General features: G+C 36.9%; 1 protein-coding gene and 1 long non-coding RNA gene across 6 annotated transcripts in view; one reads left to right on the top strand and one right to left on the bottom strand.

Annotated features, from left to right (window-relative positions):
* The window catches only part of LOC128072131 (uncharacterized), a 63,520-nt gene extending 42,672 nt beyond the window's left edge, over positions 1 to 20,848 (top strand). For all 5 annotated transcript variants that reach the window (XR_008202143.1, XR_008202142.1, XR_008202141.1 and 2 more), the window contains 4 exons: positions 16,136 to 16,409; positions 16,546 to 16,631; positions 18,605 to 18,783; positions 20,808 to 20,848. This is a non-coding gene — a long non-coding RNA (uncharacterized LOC128072131). The remainder of the gene's footprint in view (positions 1 to 16,135; positions 16,410 to 16,545; positions 16,632 to 18,604; positions 18,784 to 20,807) is intronic.
* RNPC3 (RNA binding region (RNP1, RRM) containing 3) overlaps positions 1 to 23,033 on the bottom strand; it is a 152,196-nt gene that overhangs the window by 67,851 nt on the left and 61,312 nt on the right. The gene's annotated exons all lie outside the window — the stretch shown is intronic.

The raw sequence follows: 23,033 nt of genomic DNA, 5'->3' as shown, positions 1-23,033 counted from the left end.
TTGATTTGTTTTTACTGCAGTTTTTAAACTGTAAAAGTAGTTGTGACTCTTAGATACCATCACCTTGACAGCACTTGTAGGCTTGAATCACAGCTACCTGCTATGTTCGGAAAAGTCCTTAGGTTATGAAGGCCCTGCTAGATCATAACCAAGGTTATCTTACTATACTTATTTGAAACACAGCAGTATACATCAATGGAGTATACAGCAAATGTGAGCTTTAATAATGCTAGTTTCTTATTTAAGCAGTAGTGTTTTTAAGCTGGCAACACAATATATGAAGAAGACGGAGGGTGTGGAGTGCAATTATTTATCATGTGGATTAAGAAACGCATGGAAGCGTCAATGTACTTACCAAATTATGACATTGCTAATCAATTCATACTTGCTCTTTCCTTCATCTGCTTTTCTGAGTTAAATCCTGCAGTTGTCCTTTGTGGTTACAGATGGCTCCTCTGCTGTGCAGACAGCCTGGTATTTCTACAGGACAGAAAAGGTATAATAGCCACATGGGCATACGTGGCCAGTGGAATGCACAAAGATTAATTTCTTGCTCACATGGTAGTAATGACCAGTAATATAAGAACAACTAATTTTAGAAAAGAGATTAATTTAATGATACACATGCAAAAAGTGGCCAGTTTTTTTTCATTCTAGTGGCTGAGCTATAGAATGTCAGGCCATTTCATACTATATAATTAAGCTTCCTGCCTCACCATTCCCATCTTTAAATGTCCATATTATTTCCTGACATCCAAAAATGTGTAAAACCACTCTCTGATTATGCAAGTTTTATTCCAGGAGACTATTCCTAACTTAAAATGGTTGCCCTCCTTCATGCCTTTTTTTTTTTTTTTTTTTTTTTTTTTTTTTTTTTTTTTTTTGCAATAATACTCATTATTTCTAGTTTCTAATATTTATGTCAGATTATTTTCTCAGCCCACTCTCCTAAGTTCTCCCAGCATGGTGGTCATTGCATACCACCCCTGGTCAATGTTCAGAGACACTACATAATTCTCATAAATGCTTCTCATCACTCAAAATGTTCTGGTGCTTAAACATTTGTATTGCTTCTTTTTTCCCCCTAAGCTCAATATCTCACCATCTATCATTACCCTTCATTTGTAGCTTGTCAGACAATTTTAAATCCACAAGACAGTGCTCATTTCAGACCCATCTGAGACTAATTTTTCAAGTATGATTTCTTAGGTATTGTATCTGATGTCTACTAATGCTGCATGCATGATCCAAAATTGCTTTTTGTTACAAATTTTCAACCCCCACTCTAGTCACCCTGTGTTCCAGCGCATATGTGCATATCATAATTTCACTAGCTGCTGTTTATTGCTCAAGTTTCTTCTGTCAGCTGCTAAAAAAAAAAAAAAAAAAAAAAAAAAAAAAAAAAAAAAGGCAAGCTCACTTCCATTATTTTCCTAGGGATTGTAATGTGATTTATCAGATGATAATTTCCACGATTACTCTTTATTCGTCTTCTAAAGTTCAGTGCCATCCAGCCATCTGGTGTCTCATTAGTTCTGCAAAAGCCCTAGCCTACAAAGAAGAAAAAATTACTCACATGTCTAATTTTAAGCATGTGAATCCTAATGATGCAAAGGAGACTGCTCATATATTTTAAGCCAGGAGTACAGATAACTCTTGCAGGACCAGGCCACCAGGCCATAAAATACAGTCAAAAGATTTCTTTGGTTAATTGCATGAAGTAATTAGCTTGAATGCTGCAATGCACTTCATAGAGAAGTGCTAATAGGCCTGCATTAAGGCTTTTCATGCAATTCTTTACTAGCCTTTTGTTAATCATCTAGGCATTTGATATGAACAGAGGTATAAATCAGTGTTGAAGTGAAGCATGTTGATGAGTGTATGTTTTAAGGAGAATTGGTATCAGATGCAAAGTCTTCATCGCCGCTAAATTAACCATTTTGATTCTCTTCCTTGTGGTGTTCAGAGACCTGCACAACATTACACTTTTAGAATCAGTGTGACTATTTTTTTGGTTCTATTCATTAAAAAGCAGATTTTCTGTCTCAAACTACATGTCCTCACTGATACCCATGTTGAACTTGTCCTGTTTTCTGCTACCGGTATTCATCTTTTTTCTGTCTTTGAAAGGTGTTACTGCCGAGGAGCAGTTCTTTTCCATACCTCCTTTCCTGACTTCCCGGGAAATACCTTTCAGATTGTTAATGCATTGCTCAGTAAATGTATCTAACCTATAGAAATTTTAGAGTGTATGAGAGTAATGAAATTTTAGAGTGTAATGAGAGCCATTATTAGAGTGCAAATCATTTTGTGAAAGGCACCTTGTTATTGCTATATATTGTACGTATATTTAAAACACTCACTGTTTGAACTTGTGACTCGTTGGACTGGCATCTCAAATTTCCTTCTGCTAATTACAGAATACTGATTTTGCTCATTGCCGTCATAACAGTAACACCTAGTTAAAAAAAAGAATGCTCTCTCTTCTGTCAAACTGCAATGTTTCATTACTTTCTTACACTTAGCTTATTAAATCAGCTAGTATACTGCCAATTTTTCACACACCTCTCTAAAATTCTGAATATTCTCTTTTACACTCTTGAATTCAGGCAGAGTAACCCAGAGTATACAAGTCACCCTCTCCCGAACAATGTGTTCCCAAAATGCATGAATCATACATTCAACTATGGGTGGTGCTAACAGGCCTCCCTGTGATGTTCTGTTGCAGGAATTAAGATCAGGATAACTTGGGTTTCAGGAAGATATTGCAAAGGGAAAGAAATTGTAGCTTTATCATGTTGCATCAGAAAGGAGGTGCAATGAGGTGTTCACTAGTACTATTTTCCTCAATTATAATTTTTTTTTCTAAAGACCTTTATTAAGTTCAAGATACAGTATGGTCTACCACAGACAAGATAAAGAAATCTGGACATTAAACCGGAGATCAGAAGGCCAGACTATCTGTTCCCAGTACTTAGAATACTTATGTTAATAGATGTTTCCTGATTCAGAAAAGAAAAAAAGCAACTTTCACCTTAAACAAGAAGATTCTATAAGGGATGCTCTGAAAGTAATGCTTCTTCTTTGATTACTTTTACCTATGACATCAGAGACAGATCTTGGTGGGATGCAGTAGAGGTTGAAACTTCCCACCACAATTTCATCAAATTTTGTTGCCATATGACAGATGGCAGCAGAGGGGCACTAAGACATGGAAGTTCATGTGAAGCAAAGGTGTGTTTCTGAATTCCACCATTTGGAAAAAACAGCACCCACTGACAGTCATCAATTTTTGCTAAGCGTTTATGGAGACCAAACAGTGGATTTGAGCACAGTGAGGCAGTGGGTGAGCACTGCTTCAGCAGTGATGACAGCGACGTAAAAGACAAGCCACATTCCAGGTGGCCATGCACAGCTGTCACATCACAAAATGAAGAGTGTCTCAACCAGCCCATCCACACAAACTGGCAGATTACAATCAGGACATTGTGTACAGAGCTGAGTATCAGCTTCAATGCATTGGAAACAGTGGTGGCAAAATTGAGATATCCCAAAGTTTGTACTTTGAGTTTGCACCAGATGAGTCCCGTGAATGCTCACACAGGAACAGAAAGACACTGTATGCAAGTCTGTCAGGACCTATTGAACCAATATGAGGCTAAAGGTGATGATGGTGTCACCATTATGAACTGTAGTCTAAATAGCAGTCCATTGAGAGGTTACATGTGAATTCCCTATTGACAAGATGCAGGCCTCAGTAGGTAAAGTGAAGTGCACTTCTTGGGATAGGAAAGAGCTGATCCATCTACTTGGTTTTTCTGGAACTTGAACAAGCCATCAGCTGTGATCACGATTCTGATTAAGCTGAAGGCTTGAAGTTCCAGAGTCAGGCCAGAGAAGAAGACAACCCTTCTCTTGCAACACAACATCAGGCCCCATACCAGTTTGAAGACCCATGCAGCACACTGGCAGCATACTGCCAATCGTGGCTGAAATGTCCTACCACATCCACAGTATAGTCTGGATGTGTCACCTTCTGAATTCCATCTGTTTGAGCCAATGAAAGATGGACTGTGTAGGCTATGTTTTCCTAGCAATTACGCCATCATAGCACCTGTGAAACAGTGGGTCCTCTTTGCTGGTGCTAATTTTCGTGAGTACAGCATGCAGGATCTTGTTCATTGCTGGTAAAAATGCATAGCTTGTGATAACGCTCATGACTAATGTTGAAAAAACAGTGTTTTTTAGCTGAGAATTTGCTCTATCAAATTTTATTCTTCCTATCTGTTAGAAATAAATAGAAGCATTACTTTCAGAGGGAACTATGGAAATCAGGGTTGCCTACAAGGGCTTTCACTGGTGTGTTTTGACAATGATATATGGCACTTTTCTCAGAACGTCTCTGGAATTATGTTGGGTTTTTTGGATTTTCTACTTTAAATCTGTTTTCTGTCCTGCGATCTGTCTAGCCATTTTTCTCTACAGATGCTCTCAAGGGCCTGAGCCCTTCAGGAAGCCTTGGAGCTCCTCCATAGTAAGAAAGCTCAGTGGAAATGCTGCTGCAACCCCTCTCCAACTCCAGATCCCCAGACAAGGCAAACTGTCCTGCAGCCAGGCTCCCCAGCCAGCTGCTTTGCATTTTAGTGCATCTTGGCTTTTTTTGCTACCTTTTCATCTATTCCCTTGGAAGATGGGCAGGACCTAGAGAAAGGATCTCTGATGCCTTTTTCTCTTTTTTCTTACAGAACAAAAACTCTGTTGTGGTAGGGGTTTTTGGTTTGGAGTTTTTTGTGTGTGTGTGCGTGTGTTTGGTTTGGGTTTTTTTTGTGAGTGTGTGTGTGATTTTGTGGGTTTCTTTTCCATCTATGGATTTTCCACTCTTCATCTAAGTCACCAACTGGTGAATATTTAGAGTCTGAGGCAGGACTCATGAGTATAAAAGATTAAACCACTTTGGATAGATGGTGGCAAAGAACATTAGGGTATCTCAGAAAGTTTCGTGAACCATATTTTACATGATAATTGCAAATGATAATAATGTCAGAAACGAGTCAAAAAAGAAACAGCTGAACATTAAAGATCCTGTGCAGAACGTATAAGTAACCTTTAGTCACAAGTAAACATCAGATAAACATCCTGACAAAAGAAAAAAAGTCTTTTTTGGATGGCCTCCAAATTAAAAGTATTGTGAATTCATTTCAGGCTTAGCATAAGTCCTGATGGACTAGTATTCTCTTTGGGATAAGAAAACCCAGCATTTCAGGAAAAGGCTCCAGTGGAGCAAAGTCAGTTCATAATCATTAAATTCAAAATCTCCATAATTTCCTTTTATTTAAACCATTATTAAGAAATATCCTTTAGCTTATCACATATAAAGCGTAAGCTTCCTTTGGTATTAACTTTGACACATACAGAGCACTAAGGGGATTATATTCATTTAGGTGATGGTACCTGTTAGTGAGCATTTGATTGTCCTTAGTGTAGAAGGATTTACTCTTGTTATTGATTTGTTGGCAAATATATTGGGTGGAAATCCCCTGGTATTGCTGGTAGCTGCAGATTCCAAATTTTATTGGATTTGTGAGCAATTTTCCTCCCTGTTTAAACTTCTGATTGCTTTATTTAAAGAGGAGCCTAACAGTGAGGCGAAAAACAAATGCTAGATTTTATTCTATTGAGAAGGAAAGCTTCCTTGTTTTGCTTTTCTCCTGGTTGTTGATTTCATTTGTCAGTCTTTTATGATGGTGATTCTTACAACAGGCACAGAACTGAGAATACATTGCTACAGGAGCCAGCCAGACAGAAACTATTACAGCTGATGGACAAGGGGTCAACAGGGCAAATACTGTTCCATGCAGAGAACAGAAATCAGACCCGCCCACCCCTTAAGTGCCACAAATAAATGTATGGCCCTCCGTGACTTCCTTTGTGTCACTGTTTTCCTCCCAAAAAATTTTCCTTGATCATATAGACAGCAATTAGTGAAAGCCAAGAATAAGCCAGACACAAGCTTTGTTATCCTGACACCAGATGATACATACCATCTGGTAGATAGCATAGGTAGATGGCATAGGTAGCCATCTACCTATGGCTACCTGTGGGCCATAGGTAGCCAGGCAGCTTCTCTCTACTCGTACGCACCATGGGCACCAGCTGTGGGCCAATCTGATGCATACAGTGGACTATGGGTGAGACGTGGTCAGGGTCAGGTAGCTCCATGAGCACTTGGGGGGATGCCAGCCTTTCCCTACGCCTTGGTTCGTGCTCCAACAGGCACTGTATTCTTAGTCCTTGTTATTGGATTTTCAGGAAAGGTAAATTGATTTGCCTTTATACGTTCCTTGCCAAGGCCCAGTCCCTCTATCCCTAAACACTGAAATTACTGGAAGAATACTACAGAAATGTCATAAGCAATGAATGCAGAATTGAGCCTCTAGGACAGAGAAGTGTCTTCTCTTCAGATTTTCTTTAAGACCAATTCACAAAACTTGATTAGAATTAATAACAACAAAAACAAAAAAAGGAGTTTAATTAAACCCAGATTGGGAGATGTCTGAACAAACAAGGTTTCATTATGTTCTCTTATTATATCCTACAATATTCATCCACTTAAGGGTAGCACTCAAGTTAGTTTAATATGGAATGTGGAATGAATAAGATAACCTAAGATATTGTATGATTGCTCCAGCTGAGACATAATAGTTGAAAGTCATTCTTTCCAATAAAAATAACAGTGAGCAGTGCTATTAATTCATGGTAATGATGCCAGTGGGAGAAATATATGACTTCCACTGCTGAATAATCAACAAAAGTAAATTAACTTTTAACTAGTATGTCTATGTCTGTGAATCTAAATGACCTTGAGGAAAAAAAAAAAAAAAAAAAAAACCTGAGAAAAGCAAATTAAATACAGTTTTAAGCTACATATTTAAACTACATATTTTGAAAAGTAGTCAGTGTGAATTCAAGAGTCCAAAAGGCAAAGTGCATTTCTTGCATATCTTCTTGCATATCTTAACTATTGCACAGATATACTCCTACCTGAAGCCTTTCCAAATTTCAGCTCTGTCAGATGTAGAAGTACAGTTTCTTGCACATTTCATTTTAACTTCTAACTCAACAAAATCAGATGGAAAACAATGATTTTATTAAATCTATGGTTTCTTATCCTTTGTCACTCAGTTCTCACTGACTTTCAATCTGACTGCTAGTTAAAGAGAAAGCATTTATCTCCTTTGTAGACATTTTTCTGAGCCTTTTCAAGCTAAAACACTCAACTTCTTAATATGTAAAATGATTTTTAGTCGTGTTTATCTACCATTTTTTTGTCTGTCTTTCCTACTCTTCCTCCCAAAAAGGACATATTTTTTTAATACTGCCTGCTTTTTACTTTAATAACTTTTTTTTATTATTTAATCACATGGTTCTGTTGAACCTATTCAGGACTTAATGTGTAAGCTCAAATTCAATCTTATCAGCTTTGAAGGAAAAAATACATTTCTGTTTTAAGTCAGTTTCTTACTTTTTTTTTCATATGTAGATACTCCACTCACCTTCACTCAGTACTTCTTTGCATTTCTCCAGATCACATTCCTTACAGTTCTTTCAATAGCTTCACATTTTAAGAAACCAAAATCTTACAGATATGATAGCGAATGTACTAGAACTTCTCAGTATCTCAGTAAATACTGACATGAAAATTACAACAAGCTAATGTGTTGAAAGAGTTTAGAAAAGTCAATGTGAAGTTAATGCGCTCTTGTTTTGTTTTGGAATCAGTTATTCCTTTAAGAAACATCACGAGAAAACAACATATTCATAGAGAAGGCTTACCAAAAGATGAGATTGTCGATGACTGTACTGCACTGTCCTTCCAAATATTCATCTGGAGTGCTATCTTCTTATAAGGAGCTGGCTGCTGTGGTGAAGGACTCTTCTTGGCAGTCAATTATCTGAAAGAAATGCTGCATTGATCACATTGATCCATTATATGATATTTTTCACTGAAAAACATGTCAATAATTTTGAGTATATATGGTAAATTTATCATGACTATACTGGATGTCACTGGATAAGTAAACAAACGTGTGTTTTATTGTTCAAACTCTATGCCTTAGATTGTTGATCTCTGGAAATTCCTAAGACTAAAAATTTATGCTAATTTTAATTTTATATTTTCAGTTTTAGCTTCTAATGATAAATCTTTTTAAGAGTATTTACATTAGACTGGAAAGCCTGGGCATCAACAAAGCAGTGAAAAAAAAGAAAGCAAGGTCTGTCTAAAAGTTTGTGATGCTTTCTCAAGTTCACACAGGACATAAAATCAGCAGGTGTTTTGCCAGCTGAAATTTGGTTATCCTATACACATTCCTACTGAAGACATGGCAAGTAAAGAGAGAAATATTGACTTTCGCTGTCTGAATTTGAAACAATAAAGATATTAAAGTGACTTCTAAGAAGGCAGAGGAAAAAATCAAGAAACTACGAGTATTATCTAGGAGCTGACTGTCACATGAGATGGTGGTGAAGTCGTTTAGGTCAAAAACTCTTTTTCTGTTTTTCATTTTCACATGCCTGTAAGCTAGGCAAATGAGAAATTTTTACTAGCAGAAGTGATAAAACAGAAATTTTTCTGTTTTCTTTTTCTTTCTCTTCAAGTTGAGATTGGCTCAGTGAAAGTTTTCAGCTATATGACAACCATAATCATTTCAAAGTCTTGCAGGTAGTTTGCCAGTGCAGTGGGTGTTTTAGACTGAGCAAGTACCTTTCATCTAGGATAACCCTGTTCTGCTAGATGCCCAACATCACTGTGGATATTCATACCTGTTCTGAAAGAATTTGGATCTGATTCAAAGTAATCTACATTAGTGGGGCTTTCAAAACTTTCTGTTCAGTTTACAAATATCTTAAAGTGTATAACCAATTCATGAAGAATATATATATATATGTATGTAAATTTACAAATATGAGCCTTGCAAGAAATATTCCAGCCTATCAAAAGGGAATCCAAAAGTTCGCAGCACTCTGGAAGCTAATGTATATGTGGAGGACAAAAGGTAAGAGTAGCTTCTATGTTTTTCTTAAGGTATATTCACTTAAATCCTGAAATGTTGTTTTGGTTGTTGAAAATAATTTAGATTGCACACCAGCTGCATAGGTTTTTTTGAAGATCAAATGAATGATATAGTGAAGAACAAGAGATGTACTGGTAAATGAGATATTTTATGTGTTTCAGAATGAAAAAAAGTAAAGCTTTTGTTCTATTTCAATTTTTAGAAAAAATATTTTGAAAATTATGTGACTTAAAGTAATATATTAATAACAGAAAGACTTGCTTTCTGTTAAAGTCTTTGCAATTTTTTCACAATTAATTTGTACGTTAAACTCCATTTTGGGGGGGAAAAATGTCTCTGTAAGCATTAAATCCCCAGCAGAATGTATATATACTGTAACTTTCTGCTTATAGATGAAATTGTATTCTTACGCTGATTTTGCAATGGAATTTTTAAACTTAAACTTTTTAAGTTATTAAAGGTCAAGGTTTGTTTAAAAACTTGACTATTAAAAGCTAGGTCTTCAGCAACCACGATACAAGTTTCAGTATCAAAATTATTTCTGGATATCTAAAGTATTCTAATATATAAAAAACATAAATGTTATTCCTGAATTTTGGGGAGATTTTTAAGATGCACTATGCTAACTTTTATATAGCTTAGCAAATTGTGCCATTTATCTTTGTATCTTCTAATGTGCTGAGTATCCAGATACCATTAGCAACTTTATTGTTGGTGGTAACGATTTTTTTTAGCTCTCAAATAGTGGGATGAAAGATTCTCTTTCAAGCTAAGTAGCTGAAACAGAAGTGCATTTGGTGCTATTGGTGTTTTGAGCAGGTGTGGTACTTTAAGCAGAGATTTATTTTTTTCAGAACTGCTCCTGTGTCAGGTAGTAATCCTGCTTCTTCTGTCATAATAATGGTGATTTTGGAGGTTAGCAAGACAGAAGCTATTTCATCTTTTGCTACGGATAATTATGCAGTGTTTAAGGAACTCAGCAGTAACCCAGACCATCCCTAACATAAGGAATCTATTTTGTAGGTTGCAAAATTCTCACTTACTTTGCTTATCATACTTGATGCATAACCTATAGGGGACAACATTCACCAGTGCATTAAATACCAAGTGAACTTAGCTTATGAATTGCTCATTCATTTCAAGCTGCTAAAGTACATCAGAGTTCAGATGTTGTACTGATGATGCAAGCAGGATTTTCATGTGCTTTCCACACAACAGAAATAATAGATGAATGAAAATGTCTGCCATGCAAATTCTTTCCCAGAATGGTAAATCAGTTTGTGACCTACTTCCTGAGTAGAGGAAATCAACACAGTATTGATCTGTGCTGTTCTGTGGCTGCGATAATTAAGGAGCATAACAATTTGGGCATTAGTCAATTAGTTATATAAAATATGTGGATTTTCTACTATTTTTAAAATTTCTGTTAAGTAAATACACAGTATGATGTCTTATTTGTAAGTGAAGCATTCTAATGAGTTTTTTTAAAAAATGTTTGTCAGTAGATCTACTGCATTAATTTTAATTATCTCTATCTGTAAAGGGCCAGGGAGCTCTGTGGGCACTCATCTAAAGTGACAGTTAAATATTAAAGTAAAAACTATCCACATTTCAAGACATTTTTGCCTTTGACTTTTCTTTCTCCATTTTCAGTGTAAAATGAATGTCATTTTACAGCTTTACATATTTTTGCATTTTTTAAAATTGTTTCATCTTTATTGTGATCTCCAGTTCATGTTGTTTTGTTTACCTGCGAGCAGCTTTGTTGTGGGTTTGTTGTTTTTTTTTTCCCCATTCACTCCCTCATGAGGTGATCATCCACAAATTTCAGTTTGGAGCACTGAGATGGGCATTCTGCACAAGTAATAGGAAAGAGCATCAAGCAACTCTCAGATAGAAACAAGTGCAGAATAACTGCAAACTTCATCTGAAGAAAATTCATTCACAAACGCTTGTTTATAATTATATCATTAGCTACCTTGTTCTAATCTTACCCAATTATAACCAGTAGCATAAGGCTTAAGCTATTTGCAGACTATGTTCAACGCTTAATGTTGTGTGTGCAAGCAAACACTCAGCTTTCAGCTTGTTAAAGAAATTTAGGATATTGAGTAATATTTGTCTTGTCCTTATAAAGAAATAGTAGGTAAGAAAAGATGACAGCATCAGTACCAGCACAGCACTTTGCACTCTGGGAGTATGTAGGCAGTGTGGTGTTGAGCGGGAAAACACATTTCTAGGGCATTTCATGCTAAAGTGAGAAGAATAAATTTCTAGTAAATATATATTGTCTGCAAAAATTGAGGCAGCGCTGTTGCTGAGTTCTTCATAATAACGCAGTTAAAGGGTCTGGATCAGGACTACATGGAAATACCAAGGTAAATAAGAAGGAAAGATATTATCATTTTGAACCTTCCTGCGGGTTGCATTTACACTGCTTTTAGCACATTGGAAGTAGAAGATTTTAAGATCTGTCCAGTAATGTGCCCTGGTAGGAAATTTTGGCCACCTTGTGATCTTCAATTTTCTATACGATTTTGCAACACTGCTTTTTGCGTATGACCAGATTTTGCAATACTTGCAATGACAGGAAATGTTCAGTCTTGTTGCAGACTTATTAATCCTATGCAATGTATCATTCCCAGACATATCGGTATGTCTCTCAGAAAAAAAAAAATATAGACTCTCTGAAAAAAAAGAAAGAAAGAAAGAAAGAAAGAAAGAAACAAAACCTCAGGAAATTTGTTGCCATGAGATTGTGTCAATTGCTGATCAGATCGGATATGAAGTTTGTTCTGGTCTGGTTTCTAGGAGTCGATGTGGAGGGAAGGTAGATACATTTCTTTTTGGAACTCTGAGTGTTAGTCAAAAATAGAAATTCCAGTTTCTAAAGCTGTGAAAAGCAGGGCAGCAACTACTCAGTGGGATCAGTGTCCTTCATAGCATATTTCACTTCATGCAGTGTGTGTGTGTGTCTTTGTCTTCAAATGTACACATGTAAAACAGGAACAGAGACACTACTAGAGCTGTCTAAGCTCTATGGTCAAGTGGTATTTCTAGTTCAGATATTAAGGCCTGAAAGCTTCAACACTGGTTGAACATATTATTATTTTGCCTTGAAAGTATCTCTATGCTGTCTACCTGAGGAGTAGCAGAATCAGCAATATACTTAGGGTCCACTATTTCTCTGCTTTGTTTTTTTTTTATTATTTTTATAGCGTTTTGTGCAATGAAATACTTGAAGAAATTTCTGATAAGCTAAAAAGCTGAAGTACTAAAGGTTGGTTAAAAAAAATAGCTTTGAGATATTATCCAGAGTGGCACGTGGTTTTGTCTGGAGCATGTTGATGTTGACAGGTAGCAACAGCGACAAGTGGTAGTGTGTCTCACCCGTGTCCAGGAAGACCTGTGGCTGGAGCAATGTTTCAGGGACTTTACCGGTATAATGCAAATGGGTGTCAAAGTGCAGGTGAGACAGGAGAGCCCTGAAGACCAAAAGACCAAAATGAAAAATCAGGTCTTCTCTAAATACAGGCTCCTGTGAAATTTTAAACGGCAACATGCAACTTGCTGGCTAAGTCTAGATGTCAAAACCTGGATTTAGCAGATGAGTTTTGGCACTCAAAATGATATTTGGCTGTTTGGTTTAGCCTGAATTCTATTTGGCCTGGGAACAGGCTCCAAATTTTTTTTCTCCCACACTATCATAAATCATATTCTGCTTGATGAGAAAATAGCAGTTGACTAATATTTTTGTAGTTTAATGAATAAATTGCACATGTGAATCTATAAGAATAATAAAGTGCAGGAGCAGCTATAAATGGTAAAGAAAACTTTGTATTTCAAAACGTCTGTTTTTTTATGAAATAGCATTTAATGTGAAAAACCCATTCACAGAAATGAATTTTGTACATACAGCTGAAAAATCTTTAAAACTAATGGCTCTCAATTACATGCTTATCTAACATGTTGGGTGTGTTTTAATTTAAATTGACTTCAGTGATTTGTACTTTGGCCTTGCCTAGTGAAACAGGAGTATACTACAGAAGAAAGTAGATAAAGCAGGTATGGATACTTCAGTTTTAATACAGCACTTCCAACCTCATTTTTAGCTGGGCAAGTACTTACATGTGACGAAAGTGCTTTTGTAGAGAGAAATGCTACGCAATTTGTTTCCCATGTTCAGTTGGAGTTCTAAGAGAAACTTTTCAGCTTGAGTTGAAAAAGTCTTCCTAAGCAAATAAAACTACAGTGATCTAACATATGCCTTCAACCATCTGTGTTTTGCTGGCTTATAAAATTTTTATGAGAGTTTGTTTTGATGATGAAAGCAGCACTTTCTCATGCTTTCTCTGCATGAGATTACAGACAAATGTAGTTATATTACACTACCATTCCATAATTGAAATATTCTCAATAACCTATTTTCTGTGGGAAACAACATAATACTTACACTTTATATCTTCTCCACTACTCATACAGCTATAGATCCAAGTCTTGGGAAAATAAGAAAGAAAACAGCTTTCATATTAATATAGATAGTCTTTCTCTTTCTTCTGTTAATGCAAATTTTATCAAAAATAGTGTGTAAGTCTAATCTAGGGATTCTTCTGTTCATGATTAACAAAAGCTAAAAGAGTTTAGAGAGCTCGTTTGACAAAGAACATGAACAAATTAATATTATATGATTAATGTGAATTTCTGGAACTAAACTTCCTCCAAAAGGAGATAACACATTTCTTTTACAGAACGAAGAAGAAGAGGGCTCTAATATCAGATCTCTTTGATGCTTTAAACATGCCAAGCAGATTTATAGCTATCTCCCTTAGCTTAAATCTGAAATGATGAAATTTTTGTTTTATTAAACGGAATGGTAAAGCCACTATGGCAGATTTCTCTGTTTCCATAAAGTTTCTAGGAGCAGTCATTAAGATTGAGCTTGAAAGTGTCCATGCTTTTCAAAACCTTTCTGATAAATGTAATCTTCCATTCTTCAGACTTAGATATATCGCTGAAAGCCTATAAACACAAAAACAGCCCCTAGATTGCTTTGTCTGAAGCGCTCTCTGGACTATACATTTTGCAAATGTACATTATAATTTTGAAGATGGCTTCTCTTTGCAGGACTGTTCAGTGTAAGTACTAGATGTTCAAACAGCTGGGAAATTTATTCACTTACCCATCTGTCTTTTACTCTTCTGGTCAGTACTCCAATAGCATGTTGAGAAAATAAATTTACAATGCAATGTTTTCTTTTATATAATTGGATTTTCTGCTTACTAAGTCATTTTCCATGAAAAGATGTTCAAATTACAAGATATTTATCTATTGATAATTGATAATGGATAATTGATTATCCACTTATGTTTTCATCAAATTTGCTGATGTTAGAGCCTTGTCTAAACCTCTTTTTTAAATCTTCACTGAAGGATTTTGAAAATTCATTTCTTATACTGGATTCTGAGCTTTCTGAAAAAGAGCACAAGAGAAACAAAGATAAACATAAGGCCAAATGAGAAGCTGCATTGTACTGAAGTCTCTACAGGATCTTTCTTTATTCCCTGAATTGATTTTGTTCTGGTTCTGTGGGAGGAAGAGAAGTAAAAACTGAGAATAGTTCTCATGTATGTGCTTTCTTTTTATAGGTTAAAGTTAGATATTCTATTCAGTGGATACTGAACAGTTCACAATGTGTTGCTGATCATTATCATTTATTCTTCCCTTTTCTAGCAGTTCTAGAAGTTCTAGCATGTATTCTTCCCATTTCTAGCAGTTTCTATCATTATGATTAGGGGGAAGATATCAAGGGGAGAGGGGTGGAAACAAACCACTGCAGTTGAAATTGTTTAAACACTATGGAGCAGAAGGACATAGGCTGAAAGGATATTCCAAATATTTCAATGCCAGCAAATCTAAACAGAGATGGCCTTTGATTGATAAAAGCATTGGAAGGGGACTGTTGTATCTGGAAGGGTATGGTGACCCCATCACGTATGTTGTACTCAGCCAAAACAGCACGTTTGACTGCCTTATGCACCAGACTGCTTTTCTTTTGCAGTGAAAAATTTCAAAAACTTCATCACCTTTGAAAAGCAGAAGATAGATCAGAGTAGCAGGCAGAAGTGTTTGACAAATTGCAGAACTTATGCAGTCTTGTAAAAAGCTGAAAAAAAAATTCTACAGAATACATGTAGAAATGTAGATGAGTTTAGCCGTATTTTGCTATAATGAATGGAGTAAACAAATTTATAGAAACATGTTCAGAAGGCATAATTCAACAGATATTTCAGCTGTAAAGCACTTACGGTGAATAGCTTAGACTCACGATGCTTGTTGGTTGTCTTCACAAGTGTTATCAGTATTAGTTTTGGATAGCCAGGACATGTCCTGAAAAATAAACATGAAGACATAATATTGTAGTACATTGGTCTTTTCTGAGTTAATTACTTTGTAGGCTAACTATGGATAGAAAGCACAAAGTAACAAATTTCACTTCCAGTACTAGTCTGTGAGTAGTAGTTATTGCTTGTTGAATGCACACAACAAACTTCTTCCATATCTCAGTACCCAGAAGTGTGTAATTTTCTCTGTTAGATCACTCTTGTGGTCCTAATGTTCTAGTTTTCTGGTGGTGCTATAAAGCTGCAAGCAGCAATACGTTTTAGTACCTCAACTCCCTCTACCAACCTTAGTGCAACAGAAATCTCAATTTTTATTTTGGATGGCTTGATCCTTATTTTCTCCATAATACGTTAGTCATTCTTTATATTTGCCCATCTTGTTCACTGTAGGGTAGCTAGAGCAGATTATGGGATGTCAAAGTCGCCAGAAAAAGTCTTTGCTAAAGGTAATTCTTCCCAAAATGACATTACTATGTTAGGCAGTGGATACATATTGAAATCTATCTCGGATAGCTACGTGCCTGGCTGGAAAACTTTTCTGAATTTTTTTAAAAATGTGGCAGACCTTATCTGGCAGCTATTAGCTTCTCCAGTATCTTTGAGCTTAATGTAATCTGAAAAGTATGCACAAAGTAACACACAAACTCATCCATTTTTCAGCCCGTGTGTGTTTGGATCTCCAGAGCATGGAGGACTTGGAAAAGCAAAGACAGTCTGACCTTCTTTACGGTCTCCCTTCATTCTTCCATGCCTGTCTTCATGAAGGTCAAGTGTTTTCTGCCTTCTCAAATGCAAAAATAAAACTCATGCCTCTTGCCTCCGTGGAAGCAATGTTGCTCTCTAACAGCAACTGAAAACTCAGAGAGTGTGTTGTTGTAGTAAGGAGTCTCCGCCCTGAAAATACTGTGAAGGAATGACCTGCATTATATTTAAGGTAGGTTAAAAATGAGAAGACTAGAAACCCTCATGCTTAAGAGGCATAAATCAGCTACTGCTTTACCCAAGAAATTTCTCTCATATGAAGTTATCTTGTAATGCTTGATTGCATCTTTTTCTTGCACTTTCTGTAGAAGCAGCCCACTTTCAAAGACAGAATATTAGGTGAGATGGACCACACTTCTGCTTTGGAACAGCAAACTCAGTGCTCACAGAAAAGGTAACGTATAGCACAGCGGTTGTCTTTTGGTCCTGTAGCTCTCTGTCATCCTCTCATAAGGTATGGCAGCGTGACAAGTCATCTAGATGTATTCAATGTGAAATGAAGTATGTTGCTTTTTGTTGCCTCTGTCTATTAATTTTTTATTTTAATGGCATGTAATCTTAAAATATATACTTGAAAATACTTTTGAACTTGGGAGCATATTAGTCTACAGGTCACCTTGTTATTTATTTATGCTTTCTTCCCACACTGTCAATGCTACCGTAACTGCGACAAAGAGATTCTGTTTTTTAGAATTGGGTAATGTTGCAGCATTGTAATCTTTCAAAATAATTCATTGTATCAGATACGATAATCTTTAGTGTGCTTCCTCCTGTTTTTTGAAGATTTATGTATGCAGTCTGGCACACTGTCTTTGCAGAGGAAGATACATTCCATTATGGTAAGAGCTTTCCTGTTCTGAGCCTTCAGATCTCCACTGAGTCAATAGTCTTTTTTGCATCCTGACCTGCAGAAGATTTGGCTTATGATAAATCATGGAATGTTGTTTTAAGGCTTTATCATTTGGTATGTTACAGGAATAGAGTTTCCTGATACTTTTCCAGCATTCCTGTTAGCATTGTATGAGAATGCACATGTGTATTTACGCAAATTTCACAATGAACTCATATGCCTTTGGTGAAGCTCTGCCTGGCTGTACTGTTATTCGTAAAGCTCACCACCTGCCTTCTCAGATGCATACTGATGCATAAGCAGCTTGGTTTGGAATGATTCTTCTTTCTTTTTTTAAACAGATAATTGCATTAAGTAATTCATAACACAGCTATGTAGTGCCTCAGAAAGAAGAATGCAACATTTACACTGGAGTATACAGTATTATTTGATCTGCTTGCTCTGAATGACGCCTTTTGATGTGACACCTTTTATACTGATGAAATAATATTACATCCACTTTCTGTGTTGGCTTTCTGTTGCCTGAGAGGGATTGGAATTATCAACATGATAGCTAATAAACAAAAATAGCTGTCAGGTACTATTCAAAGGCATCAAACTTTTCTTTTCCAGAAACTAAGTACACAGAGAAGAAAACAAGTATGCAAAGTGTTCATTCACTGCAGTATGTTCATTCTTATCTTTTATGATGTTTGTGTTGAAATCCATCAGCATAGTTCCACTGGTGTTTCAAACATGATATTGAACAAGATCGTGTTCTAAAGTACTCATTATAAGCAGAATTAAAACAAAGCTTGTGGATGCTGTTAACTTCTGATTATCTTCCTTGAAAAATCACATATTGCACAGCAGTTGTCAAAAAGTGTTGTGCATTCTCTATATTATGAATGGTCATAACACTATTGACTTGGTTCAGTAAGCTTTATATTTAAAACAGTATTGCCATCTTGTGGTTCTGACAGGGTTTATCACTCTGTTCCTTTCTGCAGCCATTTTTTTTTCTTTACTGTGATGGCAAGAATTTCTGAAAATCCATGGAACATAAAATGTGATTGATATTGCCCTCTTGCAAAATGTTCACAGAGAGAAAATTAAAGCCTGTATTTGAATGTCATAAAGCATATCATCAGTCTTTCAACAATGCGATTGTATTATATTCCACTGAAAGAAACAGAGCAGATACCTAAGGTTTTTATTAAGAAGACCATTGTGAGATGCCAGATTGCAAGAGCTGCCTTTTTAAAGACTTGCTTTTGGTAGGCAGTTTGTTCCAAACGCATATCCTTCACCAAGTGTCTGCACTCCCCATCTGTGGATCCTGGACCACTGAAAGTTCATAAGATCATACAGGGTATTAAAAGAGAGCTGTGTGGTCTGAAGAGTATTTTTATTTTAGAGATTAATGATAAAGGCTCAGAAAAAAACATACCAAATTCAAAGTGGCAGAAGTTAAAAATGTTCTTTTTTTGGCTTTTTTGTTTAGTTTATTTTAATAATTGTTTTCTGTGTTTACACAGTGCTAGTATTGCGGGACCTTGCTCTGATTCACCTGTGGGTGCTGAGGGACCTGGGAGTTTTTGCTAGGACACTCTCCATTATCTCTGGGAAGTTGTGGGGAACAGGAGAGGTTGCCTAAGGACTGGGGGAACGCAAATGTCACCCCAGTCATCAGGAAAAGCAAGAAGGAAGACCTCAGGTAACTATAGACCAGTCAGCCTCACTTCCATCTCTGGAAAGGTGGTGGAACAAGTTGTCCTTGGTCTCTAGGCATATTAAGGATAAGAGGGTCATCGGGGGCAGTCAGCACGGCTTCACCAAGGGAAAGTTTTGCTTGACCAACCTGATAGCCTTTTATGAAGGCATAACCAGGTGGATGAGTTGATGGTAAAGCAGCAGACGTGATCTATCTTGATTGTAGTAAAGCATTTGACACCATCTTCCAGAGCACCCTCACAGCTACATTGAGGAAGTGTGATCTGGACAATTGGGTAGTGAGGTGGACTGCGAAGTGGCTGAAGGAAAGAAGCCAGAGAGCTGTGGTCAGTGGGACAGCCTAGTTGGAGTTCTATCCAGTGAAGTCCTTCAAGGGTTGGTACAGGGACAAGTACTATTCCATATATACATCAACAACTTGGATGAAGGAATACAATGCAGTGTCAACAAGTTTACTGAGAGGAGTGGCTGACTCACCATAAGGCTGTGCTGCCATCCAGCGAGACCTAGATGGGCTGGAGAGTTGGGCAGGGAGAAATTTAATGAAATGCAAAGAAGGCAAGTGTAGAGTCTTGTATCTGGACAAGAACAACCTCAGGTAGCAGTACAGGTTGGGGACTGACCTACTGGAAAGCAGCATAGGGGAAAGGGTCCTAGGGGTCCCGGTGGACAGTCGGATGACTGTGCATGTCCTTGTGGCCACGAAGGCCAATGGCATCCTGGGCTGTATTGCAAGGGGTGTGGTTAGTAGGTCGAGAGATGTTCTCCCCACCCCCTCTCCACCCCTTCTACTCTGCCCTGGTGAGACTGCATCTGGAATACTGTGTCCAGTTCTGGGCCCTTCAGTTCAAGAGGGACAGGTAACTGCTGGAGAGAGTCCAGAGCAGAGCTACAAAGATGGTTAAGGGAGTGGAGCATCTCCCTTCCAAAGAAAGGCTGGGGGAGCTGATCTCTTTACCTTGGAGGAGTCTGAGGGGTGACCTCATTAATATTTATAAATATGGAAAGGGTGACCATCATGAGGATGGAGCTAGATTCTTAATAGTGACGTCCAGTGACAGGACAATGGGCAATGGCTGCAAGCTGGAACATAGGAGGTTCCACATAAATTTGAAAAAGAATTTCTTTGCTGTGAGGGTAATGCAACACTGAAACAGGCTTCCCAAAGAAGGTATAGGGTCCTATTCTCTGGAGACCCTGCTTGGACGCATTCCTATGTGACCTAATCTAGGTGTTCCTGCTCCCACAGGGATATTGGACTAGATGATCTTTTGAGGTCCCTTCCAATCCCTGACATTCTGTGATTTTGTGACTTGTGGACAATAACATACTATTGTCACTAGCCTTACGTGAGAGGATGCCCTCTCAGAGTGCAATATGTGCGTCCCATTTGGCAATGAACAGGACCATTTGATACTTTAAAGACTGAATGCAATTAGCCACTTCATCCAAAAGACTGAAGATACAATTCCTATGTCACCCGCAGTGAAAAGAAAAGCTCAAAATATTTCTATGGCACAAGTCATTTTTCAGATAACTGGAGAGCTCTGCCTTACCAGATGAATTGCTGAGCACCCGATGTTACCCAATCCCACTGAGAGAAAGGGGCCATGGCTTCTGACGAAACTTTAGAGATGGACGGGATTATTATTTTTTCTCCTTTCCATGAAGAATATCAAGCTGCTAATTGTCTGCTCTATTTTCTGCTCTAGCTTTTACAGAAAATATTGTCACATGCCAGGAAAATTCATATTCTTGATATTAAATCTTCTGATAACACTGAGAGAGTGTCATCCATCCAGACCGGTAGCATATCTGAAGCAAAGACCCTGTAAATAAGCAAAGAATTCTATCTGTTAAAAAAAAAAATCAATATTGTTGTCAGTAATCTGGATTTGAGGATCTTTAGAAATCTGTTAGTAGTGAGCAGATACATAGAAAAATCTCTTCTACATTGAACACTGTATTGCAGACTCAACTCACTAACTTTGTTTTCTTTCCGGACAGTTTCACACTGAGTTTTTGAAGAAGGATTCCCAGTTTTGCAGTGCCACTGTGACTGGCATTATCAGGGTAGGAATTTTCTTGAGAAAGAAAAAATTTTCCAGATCTAAGATTCCTGATGGACGTTCTCCATTTTAAAGCTCACCAAATCTGTACATATTTGAGAAGGATTTTGATTGTAACGAAACCAATGCAAATCCTAAGCTCAGGAGTTCAAACAGTTCTTGGTCTACAACATGGCATATGAAGAGGTACGTGTATTTGGCATCTAACTATTTTATGACATTATGCTCTAAAAGCCAATTCTAAGTACTTTTATTGTTACTAATATTTTTATTTATATATATAATTAATACACATATTACTAATATTTTTTTGTTGTTACCCTAAACACCAAGAGTCTATCTCAAGTGTTGCCTTACAGTAATGAGTAAAAGTCAGCTTTTCAGACTGTTGTATAGATTATACACAATACTGATTGTCACTTTACACTCACCAAGTTGATTTTTTGTCAAACTGGTCCATGTTGAAGCATTCTGTTTTAACTTTCCTTACAATATATCCATAAAGATAAATCTGTGGAAATATCATTTTTCAGACTGGAAAGCCTCAAGATGAGCGGCCCTCTAATGGAAATAAGCATAACACAAGCAACAGCTTCATAGCTGAGCTATACTCTATATATGCACTGACACCCATCTTGGTGCTTGAGTAGCAAGCACTGCTAGAGACAACCTGTGCTATGTAGTTCCTAATTTTATTTCTTACGCAAGTAACCTATCTATCTTGAAAATATTATATTTACGGGTAAGAAATTTTCTATCTAATAATGATGAAATTGTAAAGCTAAGTTTTGAAAGTAAATTCTGTACATAAAATTTTTCTATCTTCTGGCAGATTAGTACGAGAATCAAAGGACATAATTCTTTCACTGTAGTGATACTAGAAAGTGAAGTGCTATCGTGGCTGAATTTGCACAATACACACTACATATGACATTGCACATCATTTACACTTAGAATTCAGGTTGAGGAGATGAAGGATTATGTTGGATTATGTTTGTTTATGCACGAATGTATTGAGCATCTGCCCAAACCTATCTAGGTATTTTATTTGTGTTTCAAGAAAGTTGACCATCTGCTCTGTAATCAGCAAAGATTTTGTTCTAAAAGCTACAACAAAAGATCTCTCATCTTGCACACCCTGTTCTTACTTAAGTTGAAATTTTTATAGCATCCATCTGCAGGTATGATTAGTGACGTGAAGCAGATACATGTCTACTGAGTCAGTATTACAGCTAGAGATGTAGTAAGCAGAATGACAACTAAAACAATTAAATTTTCCCATATAAAGCACTGAAGTCCTATTTACTGTATGTGAACAAAGTACTTACTGATCCACATGCTTTAGTCTTCTCTTTCTTGTTTTGACTCTATTAAGAACTAGAAAGTGTGAAATCATGTGTACTGCTTAAAACATTCCTTCTGTATAATTGTAATTCAGATTCTTTAGACATCTATAAAACCCAGAGGGAAGGCCTCTGTAAGGGAAATAACCTACAGGAAATGCTTTCCTGCCTGTGATAACAACTAAGTCTTAATATTTGGGTTTGCCAGATCCAAGTACTGACTGGCTTCAGAGGCCAAAGAACAGTTGGCACAGTATTTAAGGAGTTTCAGGCCTTGACATTTTAAGAAATGACAAATATGGATGTTGAGTGATTGTCTTCAGTAATTGTTGTAGGGGCAAAATTAACCTACTAAATTCAAATACACAGAACGCTGGAAATATTTTAGACCAGAGTCTACAGTGAGAAGCAGAAGAATGAGAAACCACCTACCTCTCGCAAAGCAGGGGAAGACAGAAAATCTAAATGATACTTGTCTGCAGGTAATATTTTAATAATCTGCTTTTTCTCTTAAGCTTTCTTGGGGCTTGGAGCCATGGCCAAGTGACAAGGGTTTCTTGGGTTTCTTGTGTACAAGGTCTTTGGGCACTGTCTTGGTTTTGCCTTTGTGTCGCCCATCCTCTAACAGCTACAGGGGATTTCTCCAGACCTCAGAGAAGTCACTCTAGCTTTACAGCTCAGCTGGAAACTACTGGGAAAGACTGACTTGTGGCATTTAATATGTATATGACAATTTTTATTATGGAATAACTTGTTTGAACACATCAATTGTTTGGATGTGTGACATAAGCATACTTACTGAACAAACTACTTTCCTTCAC

The sequence above is a fragment of the Tympanuchus pallidicinctus genome, unplaced genomic scaffold, assembly GCF_026119805.1.
Source record: "Tympanuchus pallidicinctus isolate F22 unplaced genomic scaffold, pur_lepc_1.0 scaffold7, whole genome shotgun sequence".
Lineage (NCBI taxonomy): Eukaryota > Metazoa > Chordata > Aves > Galliformes > Phasianidae > Tympanuchus > Tympanuchus pallidicinctus.
This window is presented reverse-complemented; position numbering and strand designations above follow the sequence as displayed.